The sequence below is a fragment of the Egretta garzetta genome, unplaced genomic scaffold (assembly GCF_000687185.1).
Source record: "Egretta garzetta isolate BGI_Z169 unplaced genomic scaffold, ASM68718v1 scaffold68, whole genome shotgun sequence".
Lineage (NCBI taxonomy): Eukaryota > Metazoa > Chordata > Aves > Pelecaniformes > Ardeidae > Egretta > Egretta garzetta.
In genome coordinates this window covers 7,131,371-7,156,953 of record NW_009260774.1, presented here as the reverse complement: position 1 = coordinate 7,156,953, position 25,583 = coordinate 7,131,371, and positions in this window count along the sequence as shown.

The following is a 25,583-nucleotide window of genomic DNA, read 5'->3' as shown; positions in this document are numbered from 1 at the left end:
TCCCAGCTTGTTATGCACCTGGCTGAGCAGGAGAAGCTCAAAAAGTCCTTGAGTAGTCTGAGCACTACTTGGCAACAACTAAAAACATCAGTGTGTTATCAACATTCTTCTGGTACTAAATCCAAAACACAGCACTATGCTAGCTACTATGAAGAAAATTAACTCTATCCCAGCTGAAACCAGGACACAAACTGCAAGCAGTGGTGGGCAGGCAGCCCCGCCTGGGTGTCATGGTCCATGCTTCAGCAGTCCTGCAAGCCACCTCGCCTGCAGCAATGCTGATCTTCTCAGATAAGCACATAAAGGAGGCAGCTTTGAGACAATTAGCTGGCTATTCAGTCTCCCACATATGTAAGGTAATTAAATAGCTGAATTTGATTCCAGAGCATGTAGGTAAACAGATGCTTATGTAGCTATCTTGCTGTTAGGTAGGGAAGAGTGTTCTGAGAAATTGAAAAACAAACACTCTTACTTACTGTGTCGTGTTTCCACCAGCATTGCTTTCTCATAAAGCAGGAACCCAAAAGCTCTTAGAATTACATGGCTGAGGTCCTGATTTACATGGAACTTTTAATCAGTCCCATTTACTTCAAGAGGATTTAAGGATGTACTGAGTGTTTCGTTGGTTCAATGTTACAGGCTGACTGCAGTTAGGGGAGGTGAGCCTTCCCTTCCTTGATGAATTTGTCCTTAGGGTTCCTAGCATCAGGCAAAAGAATAAATTTGGTGCACACAGGTGTTTGAAGAGTCCAATGAGACACACAGAATATAGTGGTAAAGTACGAGAAATTAAACACCTAATACTAAGAGAATAAATTAAAAACTCAGCCTAAACCAGTTCATTTGCATCAGGAATCAAAGCTTCCTAAGGGCCACAAAAATGATCCGAGGTATGGAGCACCTCTCCTATGAGGACAGGCTGAGGGAGTTGGGCTTGTTCAGCCTGGAGAAGAGAAGGCTGCGGGGAGACCTGATTGCGGCCTTTCAATACCTAAAGGGGGCCTCTAGGAAAGATGGGGAAAATCTTTTTAGCAGGGCCAGCTGTGACAGGACAAGGGGTAATGGTTTTAAACTAAAACAGGGTAGGTTTAGACTAGATATAAGGAAGAAGTTCTTTACAATGAGGGTGGTGAAACACTGGAACAGGTTGCCCAGAGAGGTAGTGGAGGCCCCATCCCTGGAAACATTCAAGACCAGGTTGGATGGGGCTCTGAGCAGCCTGATCTAGTTAGCCGTGTCCCTGCTCACTGCGGGGGGGTTGGACTAGATGACCTCTAGGGGTCCCTTCCAACCCAAAACATTCTGTGATTCTATGATTCTAAGAAAATCATGACAGGACTATTTGATATATTATCAGATATCATCAGATACCAGTTATATAGATAAGATACATTATCAGATATGATATCAGATATTTTTTATAGAAGTGGATTTTTTCATGTTTAAATTTTACACATATCACATCACTTGAAAAAGAGATATAGAAATAGAGCAGTTCACCTGTATTAATCTTCTTCTCCCCATCAAACCATTGTCAAGATGAACAAATTTCAGTGGTCAAGTAAAACAAAAAGCACTTAAGAGTTACTTGGATTTCTATCACTGTTGTTAAGGAGGACCACTCAGGATGGCTTCTTAAAGTTCTCTATTGATCAGGAAGATCATTCTGTTTTATTTCATTAAATATATTAAATATATTTCATTAAATATCCATATACCCTAATAAGAGAAAAGGAAGGGACACCTCTCTTAGCTGCTGTCTTCAAGTAAATTCATGACTGTGCATTCTAATCTTTGACTCTATTTTTAATTTCTTTTCAGTGATGGCATGACGGGGACTATCCACACACTTTCAACTAGATATGGTAAGAAAAAAAGGTACTAAAAATATTATATGTCAGGACAACATGCATTCTGAAAACTGGTTCACATGTTCCAGATAATGCCAACAAGAAGTGAAGATTGGAGCTTTTTTGTCCTTGGATTAAAATAATATATCTAACTTATTTACATGCACTATTTTAAGGTCTAGCCTTCTATGCAGCAATGGGCTGGCTTTTTGTTCACTTCAAACGGATCATCTGAATTCATATATTAGGGGACACTTGAAATGCATACTATGTGAGATCTTTCTTTTGGTTAGATGGCCCCATATTTTCTCTTAAGAAAAAAGAATTTTAAACACATTTAAATGTTAGTAAGATTTGTACATAATGTAATCATCTCCCATGTTTCTAATACAGTCATTTACTCCAGTTTTCTAAGTTCCATCTTATAAAGGAAATGAAGTTTAGGACCTAGAATGTGAACCTGAATATTGTTTTGTAGAATATTGTATGTATTCATACAAATGCAGAATAACTGGAATAACAATACATTCATGATTAACAAAACACCTACTTTTTCTTTTAATTATTTTCAAAATAAAGAAAAACAGAATGGAAAAAAAAAAAAAGAATACTTAGACCTGCAAGTATTCCATCAATCAAGTACCATCAATCCCATGTTGCCTGTAACTAAAATAGTTATTGAAGTATACATGGTCAGTGTATTTTAATATACCAGCCAATTACTAATCCACAAGCAAACACCATACAGTAATATTTTCCTACAATAAACATTACTGTATACACATCTGACCCCATATATACATTGATGTACACACATATGCACACGCACACGTGCTGGTGCTGCTGTATCATCTTTACTTTCACTCACATTTTGCTAATATTCAGAGGCAAATTATCTGTTGTCCTCACTGGGAGATATGTCGTCTGTCTTTCATGCTAAAATGAGGAACTTTGGCATTTTTACACCTTTTATCATTACTATTTTCTTACAATTTAAGCGGATTACAGCTTAGCAAAGCATAGGAAAAACATGATGTTTGGAAGATTTTTTTTCCTGCACCTTATATTAAGTGAGCTGTAACCTTGATGGAGATTTATTATGAAAAAAAAATCCCAAACAAACCCAAAACACAAACCATTGACCTTCCAAGTTGTATTTGGTTTTCTTAAGGTAAACTGGTTCCAATAACAGGCCATCATATTAGGAAAACAAATTTTACCATTGGAAAATCTCTGTTCCTTGACTGTCTATATAGTATTCAATATCTTTCTAAAAATAGTGGATGTATTACTGATACTGTATTACTCTGATATTCAGAGACTAGAGGCCTAATTTCTATCATCCATTGTAGAAATGGCACTACTAGGAGCAGGGGCAGATTTTCCACATCTGTTTACAATAAACAGCTATCAATATATCTTTGTTGGATCTTCTTCCAATGCAGGCGTTCTTGTGAAGCAAATACTTTAAGAAATTATGCTACAAATAGAGAGTTTGGGTGCCACTTCTGGTGTTTTCACTCTCATTTAAAAATATATATATACTTGAAGATGTATAAAAAATTCAGTTAATTCAGTTTCATTTTACATGCTAATGATGCTCAGTTTTGAAAGCAAACAGCTGGATACTGAAAAACAGAGGAGTGTTCTTGGGAATTTAATATGCTACTGGAAAGATAATTCCCTATGAGATTATTTTTGCAGACTTTCCACAAAGTAATACTCATTGTACTGAAGCACTGACAAAATGGTTTAAAATGAAGAAAAATTAGATGAGTTTTAAGAACCTTTTGGAAGTTTAAACCTCAGTACAGTCCTGGAGCAAGGGCTGAAACTTTTAATTTCCTTGTACATGCTGCAAAAGCAGAAAAGTAAAATTAACTTCCCTTCTTTGTGAGGTAAAATGTAAAATCAGCATTATTTGTTATGAAAGAATATGATTTCTTAGGCTTAATTTATAGCAAATTTGGCTGTGTTAGATTAACTGTTGGTATTCTGAAAAACTGCATAAATACGACACTAATATAGAACCATAATCTATATGGATTTTGTTTTAGTAAAGGCACTGGAATTGTATTTTTCATTAGATGTATTTCTATTTTTTTTTCCATATAGATGTCATGTCTTTGCCAAAACTTGAGATGCATGTTTCAAACACACTGTTAATTACATTTTAATCACTCTTATTTTAGTTCAGAGGAATATTAATGTCCTTTGTATTTTACTGTAATTTTACAAAATGCTTGATGATATCAAAAGGAAACATGAATTCAAAATTCTATTGCCAAAAAGTCTGGACACTTTTAAACAAATTCATAAACTACCCATCTGGTAGCTATAAAAGCCATCCTTACTGTTACTGATTGACTAATTATAGACTGTTCTTCTACACAGTCATGTCAATGGCCATAACAATGTTTCACTAAATAAATTTGCCACCTGTCAGTTATGCTATAAGAAATGCTAAACAGAAAATCATGGTTGTTGTTATTTTTTTTTTTAAAGAAGGCTTAACAAGTGACTTCTAAAGAGTATCTTGCTACCAAACCTGAAAGGTTGCATTAATGGAAAAGTACAGTTACTTTAACCAAGTACAGTTTTGATTAAATCCATTAATTTCAAAGCCTCCAGAAAGACAGCAAAGCATGTCCGTATTGATAAAAGGACCTTTCATGCCAGTCAGACTTAGTATGGCTTCCTGGGTGGGTACACATTTATACTAAATGGCATGTAGCTTTTTGGCTGAGCTGAAACATAAGTGACATCAACATCTTTATCCCAGGAGAAGTATTCATAAAAGGAATAGTAGTTTAAATTCACATCTCACCAGAATAATTTAACTGACATAATTCAAGTCAGTATAACTTTCCCATATATATGAAACCTTAAGTAATTTTCCAGGTTTACAGATTCCAAAAGCTTCAGTATTCTAAAAGCTTGACAAAAAATTTTGATAGCACCAAGAAAGAGAAAAAAGAGCATGAAATAAATAATGAATATTCTGTCTGTCATGTATTCCAAAAGCAAAGGTACCTGACAGATCAGCTAAGTTCATATTAATAAAATGCCGAATTGACAAGACGTGCTCTACTATGCTAATGATTTACAATGTTTTTGGTCTTCATCACATAACCTACCCTTATCTTCCATGCCACAACTGAAAAAAATCCCATGTACTTTCCAAATATAAAAAAAGAATAGATGAATTTTCATTTACAGGGAACACAGGACAATCAGGAAGTGTCTGTCTAACTTACTGGCTTCTCCAATTTGGATGACTTTATGGTTGACCTCAGATTAACAGTCACACTGATGAAATGCCTTTTTAAATGAAAGGTGATTACAACTGATTTGAATAGGTAACCACACAGCAATTCATTACACTGATATGTCAGAAAATAGTAAACTGATCATGATAACCTTGACCTGAATCTGCAATAAAAGAAAATTAAAAGTAATTTTTGGTGAGATACCAGAAATGGAATGCCACTTAATTCTTTGTCAAATGGCGAATCTTTTCAATGACTCTTTATAACTACTATAATAGGAGCATTGAAATGTTATGTTTTTCTTATTCATAGGTCTCCATATACACATGTATACACACATATGTAGCATGACTCATTTTATGCGACTACATCAGTGGTGCAATTGTCAAAACAAGGAGAGATAGGGCTTTATAACTTACTCCCAAGTCTTTATTAAGTCTTTTAAGTTGCTTCTCTTGCAACATCTATTAATCCTGTTTGGAAATGTATAGTGGCTGTCACTGAATTCCACACATGAAATTAGTGTGAAAATTGCTATTGAAAGGGCAGAGGGGAATGAACTAGCATAAAAAAAAACCCCAAACAAACACACACAGTTTGTTCAAAATAGCAAATCTATATCTCAGACTAGTGTCAGATAAAGTTTATATGTAGACTTAAACTATGTTTTGGCTAAAAAAATAATAAAATATAGATAAGATAGGATAGGGTAGGGTAGGACAGGATAAATTTTCAGAACAGTATTGATGTAAGTATTGAAATTAATCTAAATTTAACAATTCAAATTTAACAAATAAAATTTAAATTTAAAGTATAAATTTATGGAATATTACATTATGTAGATCTTTACTGTTCTTTACTTTCAAGACTTCAATGATTTTGATTACAGTACAGGTTTTTTTGAGGTATTTCCATTATTGGATATTCCTCAGACTATTCTACTGACCCAAACTTTGATTCTCATATTCTTCCATGCTGTATAGTGGCCAGTAGCTATCTTAAGGTCTGAACATTTTGGAATATTTTTAATGTAGCCTAGAACTATGTTTGAAAGACAGATCTATGATTCTATGATCTCTGAAGTAACTGCTCCAAGACTCTGAATGCACCTCTGGATTTAGAATCATAGAATTGTTTAGGTTGGAAAAGACCTTTAAGATCATTAAGTCCAACCGTTAACCTAACACTGCCATCCCACCACTAAACAATGGCCCTAAGCACCTCGTCTACCCATCTTTTAAATACCTCCAGGGATGGGGTCTCAACCACTTCCCTGAGCAGCCCATTCCAATGCTTGACAACCCTTTCTGTGAAGAAATTTTTCCTAATGTCCAATCTAAACTTCCTCTGGCACAACTTGAGGCCATTTCCCCTCGCCCTATCTCCCATTACCTGGGAGAAGAGACAGACACCCACCTAGCCACAACCTCCTTTCAGGCAATTGTAGGGGGCGATAAGGTCTCCCTTCCCTCAGCCTCCTCTTCTCCAGACTAAACAACCCCAGTTCCCTCAGCCAATCCTCGTAAGACTTGTGCTTCAGACACTTCACCAGCTTTGTGGCTCTCCTCTGGACATGTTCCAGCAATGCAATATCTTTCCTGTAGTGAGGGGCCCAAAACTGAATACAGTATTCACGGTGAGGCTTCACCAGTGCTGAGTACAAAGGACAATCATTTCCCTAGTCCTGCTGGCCACGCTATTTCTGATACAAGCCAGGATGCTGCTGGCCTTCTTGGCCACCTGGGAACACTTCTGGCTCATATTCAGCCGGCTGTCAAACAGTACCCCCAAGTCCTTTTCCCCCCCGCAGGTTCCCAGCCACTCTTCCCCAAGCCTGTAGTACTGCATGAGGTTGCTTCTCTAATATCTTCATAGAGCTGTATATTCAAAGAAAATCAAGAACCCATGGTTTCACTCCTCAGAAAGAAATTGCCAGCTAAAATGAGGATATCAAGATATCTGCACAGCCATGAACTCAATTTATTTTCTACAGCTGCTATTCATCCAGGATGCCCTGTTCTCTTTTTTGCACCCAAATTCTTATACAGGTAGAATGTAAGTATTTCAAAACCTTGGGGGTTGGGATTTTTTTTTTGGGGGGGTGGGAGGGGAGAAGTGGCTTTTTTTTTGGTTGTGTTTGGGTTTTGGGGGGGAGTGTGATTTTGTGGGGGGGGGTTGGTTTTTTTTTTTTGTTTTTTTCTTTTAACAACTCATAGTTCAGTTAAAACAGTGTGCTTATAAAGGCTTAAAGGCTTTCAGGAATCCCTGATGTAGAGTCCAGTTCTTCCCGATTGTTCCATATTTCTACTATTGATCAAAGTCTGACCTGTAGTCTGCAGACAACCAGCAAAGAAATCCAGCACAATTAAAAAGTGGATGGTTGCCTTCATATCTACACAGTCATAGGTGATTATATGCAGTTTTTTGCAGATTCAAGAAAGAAATCTGGATATTCTAGTTGCACAAAAATGCATTTTCTGGAAATTATGTCATCTTCCTTGCTTCCAGCCAAATGACCACATTATAACACTCAAGGATATTACCATTTGGCAGCAATCAGCTCATTATTTCAGGAAACATTAATTTTATTTTGAATGATAACTCTTTCAGTTCAATGAGTTTTTAATTTTCTGTTGTGAGACCTGTCAGTGTAATAAAAGTACATCTCATCTGATTTTAGCCATCTGAATGTTTAAGCAAGTCAGTTTACATGGGCTGAATCATGCATTTGAGATTTGTCTCTTCATTCTCCGTAAGGAGAACGTACTTAACTACTTTAGACTACTGTCCAACTTTTACCACCTGAAGTTAGATGAAGTTCCTGCTATACAAAGGAACTACTAATACTTAGATATCCCAGTCTAATCTGGAAGTTAAGTGGCAATTTATGCATAAAAAGTAAATGTTTAAGGTTTTTTTATACATATGCCATCTAATATGAAATGTACTCAAACCTGTCATTTTTTTAATCTGTATTAAAATATTTTAATAGACATTAGCACTAATAGTTCCACACAGAATGTTCCTCAGAATGACTGACACAGATGTAAAATGTACTGACATAAGATTTTGTAGAATTACTGTGTGTCGAACAACCTTTCATAGTTATAATACTAAAATACGAAGAAGAAAGTATAGTGAGAAGAATAAAATTACTGATATGTTATATTTTGAGCAAGTGTTTTTCTGGCTTATTTTTGCTTTTGTTTTTTTGTTTTGCCTGCTTTGTTTGGTTTGTTTGGAGAAGTGTTGTCATGGTATGCTCTCTTTCCATTTCTCCAGATCAGATTTTTTTTTTTTGAGTGTTCAGGAACAATGAAAACATTATCTCCAGCATTTGATGCCAGAGTGTAATTTGATAGTGGAAAACTTTCTTCTTTTTCCACACCATTGTAGACATTAGTGATGTTCTGCTTCCTTGTCATAACATGATTAAAGTCTACTTCAAGGCATGGCACATCACATTGTGACAGTGACATTAGAAAATTTGCAAAGAAAACCCCTATGATGTGAATATTTTTAAGCAAAATACTGCTGTCTCATCGCCCAACATTTTATTAATGTTTGATTCAGAGACTATGGTTGCTGTGTTTCACCTACAATAAATTCCAGAATGTCAAATGAATCAAATGTTTAACTGCATCTCTAAAATGTCTTGACCTTTGTATAGGATACTTGTGCAAAGGCAGCATTTATATTTTTCATATAAAAGATACAGTACATTAATTTCTTCAAGTATACATTTTGGAACTTCAAGCATTTAAGGATTCCTGAACTTGACGTATAAACCAATTTACTGATGTTAACTTTCAAAATATATTCAAGATAAAGGTTAATTAGACTTAAAAAAAGTTTGTATGTGTATGTGTGTATCTGTTTTTCAAATCCCTTCTCATTTAGCTCCTCTTTCAGATGCATCCTTGTGCTCCTGTCCTTTTAATGGCTATGATAGGTCTTCTGTCTCCTCATTATCCTTGGTCTAAGATTTAACATTTTTTCCATTTACTCATCATATAAACTTTTTTTTTTTTTTTTTTTTTTTTTTTTGACGGGTAGCAGAAGAGTTTCCATCTGCTGGCTCTTCTCTTGCATGAGCAACCAACTTCCTCACCTCATGATACTTCTATGTGAGCTGCTCTAAAAGCTGGCATGCTGACACCTGGGAGAAAATAGGAAGTAAGCAAGCAAGCAGATGGCCTGGAAGCTTAAAAAGTAACATCAGCTGATTCCTGGCAGCAGGGAGGTAGAGATTTGGCAGCTTTCCCAGTCTCCAGTTGCTGGTTTTATTCTCATTATGTGGAAGTCAAAGTGTCTTGCCACAGGCTGATATAAGACAAGGTGCATTACTGGCTACCAGTTATTTATATTTCATGTGTCAGTAGACAATAGATATTGATGAATGGGAATTATACCTATTGCTGAGTGATTATAAGATTATAGAAGACTGATTGATGTTTATAGTTGAATTTGCTGACCCCTGAAGTCAGTGTTCAGGATACCCTTTAAGATAAGGTTTTGCTGATATAATGACAGGAAGTATGGTTTCTAGTAGGTACAACGAGCATGGTGGGCAGCCTGGAACTAAGGCTGAAGGAATCTTCTAGTTGACTGCCAATTCCTTTCCTTTTTCAGGGATATGTGCTCTATGTCAAAGTACTGGCACCTTCTTCAATACGTATTCTCCCTGTGAAACCTTCTGGAATTTTCTTTCATCCTTTCTGTCACTATGTGTTTACTGCTAAGTTTGGTTGTTCTATAGTTCTTCCAAGACAGTACAGGACAAGATGAATGCTGAAACACAGGCTACGGAACCTGCCTTCAATGATAAAGAAGGCAGAGCAAATATAAGCTGTTTAGATGCAAGATTATATGAAAATAGACCAGACTTTCCTGGTTTCCATGGGTAGAAAAACATGCCTGGTACTGAAAAGTAGTAAAAAAAAAATGTGATCATTTAAAAACTGTGACTTGTTTGAAGTCAGAGGTCACTGTTCAAAGTGCTTTGATGGGCTGGATGGAGAAAGATATGAGCATGCATGTTTCAATATTTCTCATTTGACAGACTTTATAGGTCCCTTAATGCTGTTCTGTTTTGTAGCATGTGACCTGAACCATCTCTTTCAAGTCCAAATATGAGGAAGATGAAATCATGCGCTTGTCTCCACATATCCTTGTGCACAAATTAGCTAGAGAAGAAGAATAGGGCAACAAGTGTCCTACCACACATTTGTTTCTTTTTTTTTTCCTGTTGAGGACTATTATTTCCTACCCTGTCAATGAATCAAATATTTTACTTTTATTCTTGCCTCTAAATTAAACTTAGAAAAATTAATGAACAGAAGGGCGGCTGCTAGATGATAAGCTTGATTTTTTTTTTTCTTTTAAACTCACACAAATATCCAAATTTCACTTGAAACTCTTAAGAAACAACAAAAGCTTATGAAATCACATCATAGTTTCATTGATTGGGACTGAAATCCTTCACAAGAATAATGTTTAATTTTCCCCATATTTTGCTATATATACTTAATTAGATTGTGGGTTTGTTTCGTTTTGAAGATGATGCTTCTGAAATCATATTTGAAGTCCCTCTTTTGGTTTAGCACACATTTTACAGTGTTCATAGCTGCCTTGTTCTCCTTCTGCACACATTTTCCTTGTTGTTGCATTAGACTTATTAGATGTATTATAAAACAACAGCAGTAATAGAGCCACAGAGATAAGGTCTAATTTATTCAAAAGTCTCAAGGCAAGATAATAAAAGTGCACAAAGGAAATTTAAGTTATTTGCACATTTTTGACAATTAAAGCACAATGATAATTGGGCTTCTCTAATGATAACTTCAGGTTTATCAGCAATGCTCTGTTCTTTTTTTAATCAAGAAAAAAGGGAAACTATGTTGTTTTAAATATTTATTTTGATAATTTCCAGTTAGTAAAGACTAACATGTAATTTCCCTTAAATGAAAACTTAAAGTCAATTTACATTGTGTACAGATACTTCTCTCAGTTTAATGGTTAATGTAAATACGAATATAAAGTTGATGTTAACACTGATCAACAAAGATATTCTTGTTGTAATTACTAAATAAACAATTCTTGCCTAGAGAAGACTCCCTAGCTTTGGGATGGATGAAGTTCCTCAGCTTCTTCCCATTTCCATGTTAAATGGCATGCATCAGTGCTGTAAATCCAGCTGTTCTGCAGATGTTTTGTCAACTAACTAGCTTTGATTCTTTACACATTGATCTTTTGCTTTTGTAATTATGATGGTGTTTACTAAGTTTCTGACACTCTTCCCACCTCTGCTCCAGATCCTCTTCCCACCTCCTGCCTTCTAAATAGGGGAATTATGTGGGATTTCTAGGGGACAAGTTCTTCAGCTCCTCTTATAAGGTAATGTAAATATTCCTGTGGTTTCATTGACTAGATTTTATACTATGACATCATGGGATATAAGATGGTTGTAACATGTATCTACACAGAATTGTTCATCTTAGCTGCATTAACAACAGGAAACATAGGTTCCTTCAAAAAATACCTGTGTATTCTAATGGTCTGTCCAATTTCCCTCAGCAGCATTACTGGGAAAGCAGTGGTAAAATAGGGTGGACAGGGCATTAGCAGGGGTACTCTAGGGATTAGGGTGGGACTGTTTTATGAAATCTGAGCCAGTTTTCATATTTGAGAACAGTTTAGTATACAGTCAGACCCCTGGGTGATCTAAACCCTCCCCACGCTCTTGTGCAGAAGGACATGTCTGAAAAATCAGAAGCTATCATAAATATTAATTTGGGCTGGTAACTAAGGTCAAGTCACAAAGTCCTTCATCTGTGAAAATTTTTAACTTCAGTGAGAATTTTGCCTCAAGTAGAACAGGTGGGCTTCATATAACTAAGCAATTGGTAAGCTATTTTGTGGTTGACTATATTATGTGAAATTTATTGTTTTCATTAGAATTAACTCCTGCTGAGAGTGCTGTGTTTTCATAGGCCACCATGCTATTATATATAAGAAAAATTAAAACAGCATGCTCATTTAGGCTTCATAATTACATTCAAAACATGTTGTTGAAGGAATAAGGAAGGAAAATACATTAGTTCTTGTTGGAGACTTTTAGGCAACTCAGTATATTCTTGGCAATTAGATTTACACACAAGATTTGATACTGTTGCATTTAAGGAGAGAAAGAAATGGAAGGAAGAAAGAAAGGAAGGAAGAAAAAAAAAGAAAGGGAAGAAGGAAAGGTAATTGTGTTTTCCCAAATGATCACTAAAACACAACATGGAATCATCAGGCAGCACAGTGGAAAGAAAGGGGGTCATCAGGGTGTTAATAAATCAGCCAATACCATCCTGCCCACAGCATGAGACCTCATAAAGATTTTATTTTGTTATTTTGTACAGACATTAACCAAAGATCATTTAGCAGAGTGACTCAGTGGAAAGCAAACTTTGCAGACTCTTGAAAGAACTCCTTGGAAAGCCTGGGACAGAAAGGGCACCGGTTGCTTTGCTTTTCCCTTTTTTCACATGGTTGAATGCAAGTCTGCCTGAGAAAATACAATGTGAATGAAGTGGTTTCTAGGCTGCCAGCCATGTCAGCCTCAAGATCTGACCTTTTGGTCTTGACATAGCAGGTGACTGACATAAGCAAACACTGGTACACTAAATGCTAACATTAAAAAGGCATTGCCAGGCAGCCCAGCCTTGTCTATAGACACAGTGTTACAAAAATGTTACATCTGCATTTCAAATGAGTCCTTTGTCCATTGTGTAGTTCAAACATAGCTGGAAAGGCTCCAGATGATTACAGACAGCATTGTTTTGGTTAACATGATGGTGTGTGTCCAGTCATGATTTACAGTCTTTCTGGCTGTCAATGGATAATAATGAGGTGGTGGTTTAGCTTGTTCGGTTTGAAAGAAAAAGAGATTCTCCAAGCTGTGAAACTACCTGCAAGCAAAACAACCTATACCAAAGGAAGATAAGTACGTATACAACAAAAACCAGTGCCTTCCCATCTATTCACTTCTTTCTGTCTTCCCTTTTATAAGCTGATTTCTATTGTGTTAATAATAAATGGCATTTTTGTTTTGAGAAATCATGATATTCATGATATGGTATAGTTAAAATAGTTAATATAGTTAAAAAGCTGGTTTTAAGACAACGTTTCATTGTATAAAGGTTTTCAGAGTTCATAAATTTAGGCATAATTCTGAATGAAAACAAGTTTCTGAAAAAATAACCTCTAAGTACAACCCAAGTAAAAATCATTTTACTGGAGAAACAATGTACAAAAATGTATTACAGGGCAATCAAAATGCTGTCCTTCAGTTTCAGCCTTTTGGTTTGCTATTATAGTAAAATATATTGCAAAATAAAAGTTAAATTTTTAACGATCAGGAAAAAAGAAGTTTTAATTTCAGAAAGGTTCAGATAAAAATTTTTGTTGGGTACAACGAATCAAAAAAAATGTCCTGAATGCAGGTCCTTATACTAATGTGGTACAGCTTTGTCAACTATAGGCAGAATTGTGATTCACCTGAATGAGTATGTCTTTTACTGACAGCTGTTAGTAGAAATCGCTCTCCAAATAACTCAGATCATTTCTCTGAATTAACATTAGAAAATTTTTGAAAATAAGCTGGACTCAGAAAACTATGTGCAGTGTTATCATAGGTAACAGTCATTCACATTCAAGAAAACTTTCTGTAATAGCACCTGAAATAGCAATTAAATTCTGTTTAGTCTCATGCATAACATGTTTCTGGCAACCTGTCAGCAATAGGTCACTTTTTTAGTGAAGAAAGGACTCCCAAGTATTAATACCACAGCTTAGGTATCTGCATGCATGCTAATATTATTGTGATTCCTGTGTTCAAGCATTGACCCCAAAACAATGGTATTTCCTTTATCATCTCCTCTTTGTTGGGCCTTTAATCAGCACGGGTCACAATACGATCCTGAGAACTTCTTAAACTTGCAGGGCTTCTGCTGTGGCTGAACTTACTCAAGTGCATCACTTCAAAATCATACCAATCATTAAAGAAATATTTATAGCTGTATCTTTTAAAGAAAAGGAGAAAAAGAGGGGGAAACTCAGATTCTACCCGAATATGTTCCCAGTCTATGTCATCTTAGTCTATGCCAGTGTAAAATAACATAATTTATGTGAAGAAAATTCCAGCTGTAACAAGCTTTTCACTGTCCAGCTTTTAGGGCTCCATCATGAATTATCAGTGAGATTAGCTACTCGCAAAAGCTGAAACAATTAAATAGCTCAGGCAATGGCCTGGGACTGAAACCATACAGCTTGCACCATAAACGAATTGGCAACTCTTACACTGACAAAGGAGAGCTGTGCCATTTTAATTATTGCATGGTGATGGCAGCCTAGCTCATGACAAAAAGAAATATTGACTATTTCACTATTTGGCATGGCTTTGAAATGTAACCCCTTCATTTTTGAACATGTCTCAAGGTATGTGTGAGGAGATCAAAAAGTCTGCTGAACTCATTAGCCCTAAAGGGCATGTTTTGAAGGACGTAGAAGAGTGACATGTCAAAGGCAAGGCTGATCTTACTTGTCTTCTTTCCTAAAACAATTATGTATGTAAAATCATGCAGGAAGTCTGCATACTTATCTCTTAAAGTGTATTTGTGTTGGCTCTTGTTGGTTTTTCTATAAGAATTACTTATGTTCATAGATCTACGAGAGGGACTTTGTGTTATAATTTTGGTCAATAATAAAAATGGTCTGCCTAAACAAGGTGAAGTCTTTTGGCAAGCTGCCAGTCTCAATTCCCAGTACTACACTTTTACCATATTTTTTCTGTTATTTATTCAATCACCATAGCTACATGCATTAAACATTTCACACCTGCAAGTGACAAAAAGCCAACTTTCTAATTTTTTGGCATCTGTATCTTCAGGAAAAACCTGGGCCAAAATCTGCTGTTGACCCTAATCTCTACATTGTTTAAGTCAAGAGACCAGATGTTTATGCCACTAGTCAAATCGCGGGTTAAGATTTTTGAAGTTTCTTGATACAGCAAGCCACAAGCTAAAGAACGCAAGTGTTTGTGCATATGTGTTTATATATACATATGTATGTTTGTTTGTACATATTTAGATATAAAAGCAAATAATTTCATAGTACGTCAAGACATTTCACTTTTTAATACTGCTGAATATTGTCAAACTCACTGCAAAAGTTCTCAGTGGCTAGCCAGGACGCTTATTTTCTCACTTCAGATGTTCAGGGCAATACAATATAAATAATGATAGCTGACACTGTAAGACTTCCCTGCAGCTAATGAACCACAGACTGAGGTTTAACCATCATTTTAGTAACTGCTCAGACATGAAGACCAAGTTAATCACACAGATTTTATTGAAGTATATTTCATGAGACTACTATATATGATAAACTTTTCATGTCTTGAATTATGACATATTTTCTTTCTGTTCTATCACACAGTTATTTTCTACCCATTGTCCTTATTTTTTTCCATAGATTTTTATAAAAATTTGGAACATATCATCAAGAAAAGAGAAACTCAACAAACAATTTAAGACAAGTTTGCAAAAATCCCCTCAATGACTTCAGCATTGTTTTTCCAAACTGGAAAATTTGGAAAGTCTGGGAGTTATATTTGCCTCTTGTTTATCTGGAAGACTGTTCTAGTTTTGTTCTTTGTTTTGTTTTTCTTTGTTGTTTTTTTTTTTAAATGAAAGGTTTTAACAAACTTCCCACTGCTCAAAACTCTCCTAGACCAAGATTTTAGATTAGAATACCCTAAAGAATAAGGAACACTAAAAAAGAGCTTGCTAGAAATGCTGCTTGGTTTTGAGGCATCTGTTTTACTAACTGTATAACAGGATGAGGTAAAAATGGACAAAAAATTTTGATTCCCATCAGGCTAGATTTCACAAAGCTAGGTCTGGTATATTTACTATGTCTGACCACTTGGATGACCTTCTCCAAGCTGTCTAGAGAGTGTTTTTTAACAGTCTGTAAAATACATAGCATAGGGAAGACAGAAAGGAGAACCTCTAGGGGCTCAATCAAACCTGTTAACTGTAACTAATATTTTTCCTGAAGTGAAAAGATTTTCTCACTGCAAATAAGAGAGATTCTCTTGTAAGATAAGGGACTTGTAAACTCTGGGAAGGGGAACACACTAGCAGTGAATAAAGCTACTCTTTGTGAGAGTACTTTCCAGCTAATACTTTGCAGTCTGAGACTATTTAGGAGGGTACCTCAGAGCACCTCACTGGAAAAATATCTCTGCAAAATTGTGAAAGGTGTAAAACAATATGCAGACTGTTGGTGGTCAATGCATTAATTTAAATGCACCACCAAACCCACAATCATAACTAATTGGAAAATATGTCTGATGCTGTGGCTTTGCTATTCATTGAAAACATTCTGTAGCACCTAGTGGTCTATCTCCTGATGTTGGTCATTCTCAATGTGCTTTACATGTCAGAAGAGAGAAATTCTGAGGTGTGACTAATTAACTTTGTATTGGGTGGGGAAGGTCATATTGGATCTTATATTAGAAAAAAAACTTAAAAAAACACATGGTCACGATTCTGGAGAAGATCCACATCCTTTTCCATTTCCGCTAGTATGCAACATACTCTGTGCTAGTTGCTACTGCCATAAGATGATAACAAGTTACCTACTTTGGCAAAAAAAAATAAATTACAGCTTTTCCCTGGAGGATCAAAATATAGGTCTCACCAGTGTATAGTTTGCTTCTTTTGGACTATATTTCCTTCTACTTTTGTCTTCCTTGGTAGCTGCTGCTTCTTTGAGTTATTTCAGATCAGCATTCTTTTGCAAAATAAATATAATCAGGGAAAGTTTCCTCTTTCCCAAGACAATAAACATGCTCACAGAAGGTATGGGAACTGTATCTTCCAAATGTATCTTTTTTCTTGCTTTCATCTTGGGAGACAACACATGATGTAAGGAAATAAATTGCCTAAAATTTTATGACAAGGCAGTCCACTACCTAAAAAACAAGAAATGAAAATAATAGAAATGGCATGGGATTTTCTAATCTCATCCTTTTTTTTTTCTTTTTCTTTTTTTTTTTTTTTCTTTAAGAGCTGGTGATTGCCTTTCCTTTGGTTTCTGTTAAGCAAAGTCAACTGGCCTATCTTGGCAAAAATCACAGAAATAAAGAGATTAATAGCTTCACTTATGGGTGGATGCCCAGCTGAAGAGATTTAGATCAGTGGTTTTACAGAAGGGGAATGGTAAAAACAACTTTAAAAGAGTTTGAAAGAAGAGCACGCTGCAAGAAACAGGAAAACTTCTATGCTTTCAATGCTGTGTGTTTGAAAACAAGAATACTGATCTGAAGAGTCAGAGCAAACACTTGGCATTTCAAGGCAATCAGTATACTTTCCCTGTATTTTGCACTGTACGGGTGGAAACACTTCAGCTTCTCATCTATTTTGTTGGGTGCATTTCACCTCATATCAGTAATCAACACTGTATTTTTCTATGTGGATGTTAACACATGCCAAACCTTTGTGTGAGAGTTCTTTACTCCTTGCAGAATGCAAGGTTATAAGTAGCATGAGTAAATGTAATAGTAACATTATTTTAGAAAACATATCGAATCTTTTCATAGTATTTTCTATTTTTTTAGCATGTCTCTAAAAATAAATTATTGCCCCGTTCCTCTTTTTTTTTTACATATCTTCTTCCACATGGAAAAAAAAAGGATCTAGAAAACCTAATTTGACCTTTGTCTTTTTTTGTTTTGTTTGTAAAGCCATGTATCTGGATGAGAGTAAAATTCAGTTTACACTGAAAAGGGTTTAGATTTTATAAGCTAGTGAGTTTTATGTGTGCTATTTCAAAAGTTTCCTTCCCCAGCGTTTAAAGACACACCCCAGTAGAAAACCCTCCTATGCAATTAGCTTCCCTTACTGCACTGATGCACTTTATTATCTGTTTATTTTACATCATTTTGCTAAGGAACAAATTTTGCCCTTGGATGCACAAATGTGGCTTCCATTAGCATAATGAAAGTTGCATGTGTGCATCCAAGGGTCAAATCTTTCCTTAAAAGTGAGATTTATCTTCAAATTAGCTACTCTAACAGTCCTGGCTAGGGCTTCAACTACATGAATCAATTTTATTAAGAAAAGATGAACTGTACTGCAATTCTTTTTAAATCCTACTTGTTAAAATGTGCAGAGATGAAATTTAGATACCAGCAGAAGTCTAACTCTATACACATTTTCTCTGGTGTAAATATGGATAACTTCCAGTGATTCTTTCTGATACTTTGGCTCCAATGACATGCAGGTTGACAGTCCTAGAAAACAACTGAGCTTTCTTGTGTCTTTGTGACATTGCTTTGAAATTAATAGGAATCCATGTGCATAAACTTCGCTTTGCAAGACTAGAACCAAGGAATTTGGCTGTGTACCAAGGACAGTATGAGAAAAGGAGATTTCAAATTCTTCTCTGGACGTTTCAGTTTCCTATATATATTTTGGAGAAGACCTAGAATTCTTCATTTTTGAGATATGAAGTGTGACTACTTGGTGGTTTGGGGTAGATACATTAATATATTTAAATAAATGTAATATATATTTATATATTTATTATAGTCAATTCGGGATATTGAACTAGTAAAAATCACTGAATAATAATACTTCTAGTTACAAGAGTAATAACTACTTTAGGAGCAGAGCATATTTTCAAAACTGTGTTCAGGATCAGCTATTATCAATAATGGCCAGAACAGTTAATTCTAGGCTTAGTATGCTAAAATAAAAATGACCTCCAAATTGTCACAGTAACCAGATGGTTCACATTTAGAAAATCCTTTCATAAGCATTACTGTGTCTTTTAAATGAAGATCATTCTTAAAGTCTTTTCCTCTTATGCAGATTGTTTAAGGTATTTTTTATTCTTTCTTGGAATAGTGATACATTATTATGTACAAGCAGACACAAATTATAAGGAATTAAGGGGTCAGTCACTTTTTATAGGTATCTTACTCAGAAAGTTAAATAGTTGTGTTCTGTTTCTGTCCTTCAGTACATAATTTACTTCTAGCTTGTTCAAATCAACTTGTACTCTCATATTTATTTTTTCCTCCATAAAAATATCACTGATAGCTAAATTTTAAAGCATGCATATTATGCTCCCTTTCAGTATAAGTTTACTTCATTTCCCAGTTATTTAGTGGGTTAAATACTTGACCCATAGTGAGCTCTGGATTCAGTGGTCAGAACTCAAGATTACTTTCTGTTGGGTACTCAACAAAGACAGGCAGATTCAGTCTTCACCCACATAAAGAGTTGGAGCAGGGAGTGTAAAGAGCTCTAACCTTGTGTCCAACAGTAGCTATAAGCATATGCCTCTGGATGAGTAAGAACAGGACAGATATATTACTTGCTCTGAGTACTCTCCCTGTTCCTATTTCCAACGCTAGACAATGTTTTCACTTCACAGTCCACAGTGGATTTCCTTTGTCCGGTCTCCCCTTGGACCTGCATAAATCACAGCATCTTTTGGCAACTGTTGTGGTTTACCTGAAGCCAGCAACTAAGCACTGCACAGTCACTTGCTCACCCTTCCTGCCCCAGTGGGATGGGGGAGAGACTCTGAAGAGCAAAAGTAAGAAAACTCATGGGTTGAGATAACAACAGTTTAATATGTGGAATATAATAATAATAATAATAATAATAATAAGCAATTAAAAATAATGAAAATACATCATCATCAATAAAAAATAATGAAAAGAAAAAAAACTAGAGAAAGAGAGAAAGAAACAAAACCAAAAACCAAATGATGCAACTGCTCAGTGACCCACCACTCCCCGAGCAGCGATCGCTGTCCCCTGGTCAACTCCCCCCCCATGTTATATACTGAGCATGACGCCATATGGCATGGAATAGCCCTTTGGCCAGTTGGGGTCATCTGACCTGGCTGTACTCCCTCCCAGCTTCTTGTGCACCTGGCAGAACAGGGGAAGCTGAAAAGTCCTTGGCTAGTGGAGGCACTACTTAACAACAACTAAACCATCAGTGTGTTATCAACATTCTTTCAGTACTAAATCCAAACCACAGCGCTATGCCAGCTACTAGGATGAAAATTACCTCTATCCCAGCTGAAACCAGGACAGTGACAAAGGCCTTGTACCAGATTGCCTACTCCAGTACTTCCACATTGTCTGCTAGCCATTGTAGAAAATTCTGTAAAACATCTGACTGTTCATGATTAACCCTACCTTTATATCAAGACAACTTATCAAGCAAAATAGCTCCCAAGGGGACAGACATGCAAGAACAAGTGTAAGACCACTGACTTGTGAAAAATTCTACTAGTGTTCCTCTGTAAGCAGTGATCTGTCAATGAGCTCCAAGCTTCAGCAGTAACCACGCTGCAACCATGTCTGTGGCTATTAGGTTGTGTGCCTCATCCAAAACCAAATCATTCCCAAGATGGATGATGAGGTATCCCAATGGGGACAGTGTTTGTTGCCAAAGGTAGTAACATCAGTACAGCATGTCAGAAACAAAATTCTAAGTTAAAAATCTTCAAAATGCACAGGCAAGCAGCTTAGCAACAATAGATCATCCTTTGGCAGAAAGGTTCAACTCCCACAGCCTTAAAACTAACAGAATACTGATTAGTAGGGTCAATGAAGAAGTTTCTGTGAAAATAATTGTTCAGCAGAAATGCAGTTTTCAGAAAATGAACATTTGCCAAAGAGGAGAAGGGGGAGAAAGTTCTGCGGCTTTATTGGTGTTTTTTCTCTTCTACCTTTAGTTCTAAATTGGGTGGACCTGAAATAAAAATATTTCTGAGAGAACTACAGCCTCAAAAACATTAGTTCAAAAATTAATCTCATTTCCATCTTGTGTCTAATTACAACATAGTAATCATAGACCAAACTCTCATTTTCTCCTGAAGAATAGGCTCCTTGATTAGACTATATGTTGTGTGACACAGCTGTCTTTTTTTTCTGACAGAATGTCCTGTGGTATTTTGGAAATCATATGGCTGCAAGTATTGGAGGGAAATATAATCCAGCCAATAAGCCAAATTTATAAATGAAGAAGAGAACACTTTAAGGTAAGAACTTCAGTTCCTATGCAGAAATTTGACCTAACAGACAGATTGAGTTTAATGGCTGACTTAAAATAAAATAATTTTTCCAGTTGTAGTGTAATATTCTTTCTATATTTTCTATATTCTGCCATCTGAATACTTTTTTCTGGAAATTTAAACCAATTGAAAAGAAATATGTAGTATGAACTTTCACTCTATTTCAGGACAATTTCAGTACATGTTGATGTACTGGATATCACACAAATTTGTAAATTCACACTTTTTGGTTATCTCTGACAACTGAGAAGACAATGAAAAAAATGCTCTTTTACTGCCATACTACAGAGCTGTTATATCTGAGAGAAGACTATGCTTGTCAGATGGTGGGGTGTGAGTGAATCTGAAATTGTGACAGCTAAATGTGGATCTCTGCATAGATGTGTCTACACTTGAGCCAAACTAAGCTCTCACTGTTCACTAAAGACCTTATCAGTATGAACAATGTAACCTAGTGAACCATTCAGCTGACCGGTCAGTAGATACATACTTCAGGATAAACTGAATTGCTTTGTATACTCCACTAACTGTATTTATTAGGGGCTTGAATTGGTTGTATACATGTGGTGTGATATGAGACATCCTAAAGGATGTGAGAAATCTGCAAAAGGGTGCAAGGTACAGCAAAGAGTCCCTGGGAGATTGCCTTAGAGTGGCATTTGGAAGCTGGGCAGGTTACCTTGGGACATCTTAAAAGGCATTGGACACCTGCATATGGAAAACTGATCTCAGAGGAGTTTGATGCTATTTAAGATGTTCACAGGCTCTGTAAAGCCTCCACATGGAAATGGACCTGACAGAGGACCCACAGGAGACCAGCACTGCCTGGAGCATCAGGAGAAGAAAAGGTGGTATTTTAGGCCATCTCAAGTGGCCCTAGACCCTGAGTGGTGGCAGCACAATTGAACTATTTATCTCAGGGTGACTCTTACACCTACTGACTTCCATTGGGTAAACTCATGGACAACATGTCCAACAGCAGATACCAAAAGACTAGACAGGGATGTACTCTCTAATAACCCTAGTACAAAACCAGTGAATTATAGGGGAAGAGGACAGCAATGGACTTCAAGCAAAAAGCAGCCAGATCTTCATGCTGCAGAATGTGCCACACTCCCCTATTAGTCTGGACTAGCGCTACCATGAAAGACAGAGCACTGGGGTAGGTGGGTCATTGGTGTAACCCAGTAGGACATTTCTTTTGTCAGTGGAATCTTTCTGCAGGGTCTGTCACCTGCACTAAATAAATTTTTATTGACTATATGAGAAACTCTGATACTTAGTTCATATATGAAAAATACTTGTAGATGTTTTAATCTGAAAGTGAAGGCCATAATCCATGGCAATCAGTGGCTTGGAAGAATAGAAATAGAACTGTTACTCTTACCCCCTGCTTTTCCTAGATGGGATTTATCCATTTGCAGAAAATCTTAAAGTTCATTTCAGAGACATTCATTGGGCAGTGACTAGAAGCATCCTTCCTACAGGACAGACTCTAGCTGGCAAGTAGTACATAAGGTATTTCAGCTGAGGCAATGTCCCTTGAAGTCAATATGTGTTAGAGTGGATTTATATTTATTTTTTTCCTTCATCTCTCTCTCTTTACAATAACAAATAATCACATGTTGTTTTTCTATTATTCACAAATGTTATTGCCTAATCATGTCAGTTTTTTTCTTAATGCTACGATAATAATACAAACAGAAATTGCTTTTGCCCTTTCAGAGACATATTTTAGGAAATGAAACCTGAGATGTCTCTCTTCTTCAGCTATGCAATTCTAATGCTGAATTCCCAGTTCTGATGCTCACAGAAAATTTCCTGGCACATTTGTGACTCCTTTGTCTCAAAACTCATTTTTATTTAATTGTGACCTGTAGTTTTTATTCCATAAAGTCATGTAGTCAGACATTCATTCTGCTTTCTCTTCTGAATTCTCTCTCTGGTACTTTAATATTTTTTTGCCTCATTATGATGTAATTCACTTGCATCTTTTATTGAACAGGGACTTGAAAGCTAGATTCCTGCATTAACTCAGTTTTTAGAGAAAAATGAGATGTTAGTGATATACTAAAAAAAAAAAAAAGTATAGAAAGACTGGTATTATATAACCAATATGCAAGATACATAGATACATAACCAAGTGATTTGAAACAAGAAAATAAAGAGAAAGACTATTTTAAAAGTTCCAAAAGAGTTCAGTCCTAGGTCTGAATGTCAATGGGGATAAATAGTTGCTCAGGAGTTTGAGGATTTCTATATAATAGGAAACTGCAAATAGATTAGGCTTCTATTGTTAGCTATAGAATTTATGAAATGATAACAGTATGATTGCAACAAATCTAATAAAGATAATATCTCAGGCCAGTTTCAGCAAAAGCTCCATCTGGTTTCTGCACTGTGGAAGCTCATGCTAAGTCCAGAATGTTGATGGGGCTTGGAGGTGGAGTGAGTTTGTTCCTTGTGCCAGTTTCCACAATGTGAGAGCCAGAGTTCTATTTAATCTGGCTGGTAGCTAGTACAAATCAGGATAAATTGATTGACAAGCACAGAATCCATCTGTCATCTTTGCTCCATGCTTTAATCATTTAAAGTCCGATTATAGTTTAAACAACAAAATGAAAGTGCCTGTTCTATAAATGTGCTGGAAACCATTGGCTTGATCATTTAGCTACAATTCTGTTAATTGGGGGGTGGGGGTGGGGGGGTGTTGGCCTAAATTAAATGATTTTTCTTTTCTACTTAATTTCTGTAATTCCTTAAGTAGATTGCATTAATGACATATGATCAACAGCTTATTAATAGCTGGGAGAGAGTAAAAGTAAAGGAGCAATTGAAATATTGTTCAAATCTTTTAAAGTTTAAAATAGAGCTCACTGGTGATCATATAAATAAGTTTTTACAAATGAAAAAAAAATAAGTAGCGTGATCTATTGTTTTCATGCAACAGAAAAAAAATCTTTCGACTTTGCTCAGGGTTAAAACCTTACAAGCTATGTTCATATTCATCAGCACAAGAATATTCTTGTTAAATCAATTTTAGCTGTAAGGAAAAAGATTTAGATGTGGATTGAATGTCAGACACAATAAAAGGTCAAGTCCAACCAAGTCCTGAATCTGTGATTGCTCACAGAACTTTCATTTGTTCAGTTAAAAACAACTTCCAGGTTCCTGAAAATGAAGACTGAAACCCACAACTTCATTCCTAGCTTACTGTTCTAACCACAACATTGTTTCTGGCCTTCAGAACTGGCTGTGCATGCTGTTCTCTGCTCAGACCTGTTTTCTCCCTTGCCTCCTGCACACCCAGAATTATCTAGTCTACTGTCTGCAAAATATATTTTACAGTCTCTTACATGAAAGCTGAATGCTTGTTAAGCCTGGAGAAGATAAAGCTCAGGGAAGTTGATTGATAAGACTGTCAATGTGTCAATGGCAGTCAATGCCTGAGATGGAGTAAAGAAGATGGAGCCAGACTCTTCTCAGTGATGCCTTGTGAATGGACAAGAGACAATGAGCACAAAGTGAAATACATGATTTAAACATAAGTTTAACTTTTACTGTGAAGGTGGTCAAACACTAGAACAGGTTGCCTGGAAAGGTTGTGCAGTCTCCATCCTTGGAGATACTCAAAACCTGACTGGACATGGCCCTTCGCAACCTGCTGTAACTCACCCTGCTTTGAGCAGGTGGGCCGGACTAGACAATCTGCAGGGGCCCCTGCCAACTTCAAATCTGTGATTCTGTAATTTCAAAGTAATACAAAAAGTGTACAACAGCCTGACCAATGTCATATTTAAAAGAACAATCTGAGCCAACTCTCTTTCTAAAAGGAATAAAAGTGTCTGGTCTTAGGTGAGGACTCTGAATCTAGAGGCACTTGACTGGTAGGATTTCTGACATAAGTTTCCTGTTTGCCAGTCCTATGATTCAGTTTTTGTAAAGCTTCTAAGGAATTTGTAAAAATTAAATATTACAAAGCAGAATAAAGATGCCTGAATTCCTGTACCACATTTCCCAAAGACACTAAAAACCATAGCAGCAGCAGCCCAGCTCTTACATCACTAAGCTATTAGGTGAGATCATTCTTTCAAAAATGTATCCAGGCCCAAGGACTGGCATGACTCTCAACAAGGAAAGTCTGTGTGTGTGCCATGCAAACCAAAGACAAGTAAGTGGCCAGTACATAGATGTTTCTCCATCTATGTTATAGCTTTCATCAATGATAATCCCATCTCATTTAACACTTATATCAAAACTCAGAAGTTTCAATAATTTGAGGTACAAGCCTCTTTCAGTGACTGTATGGTAG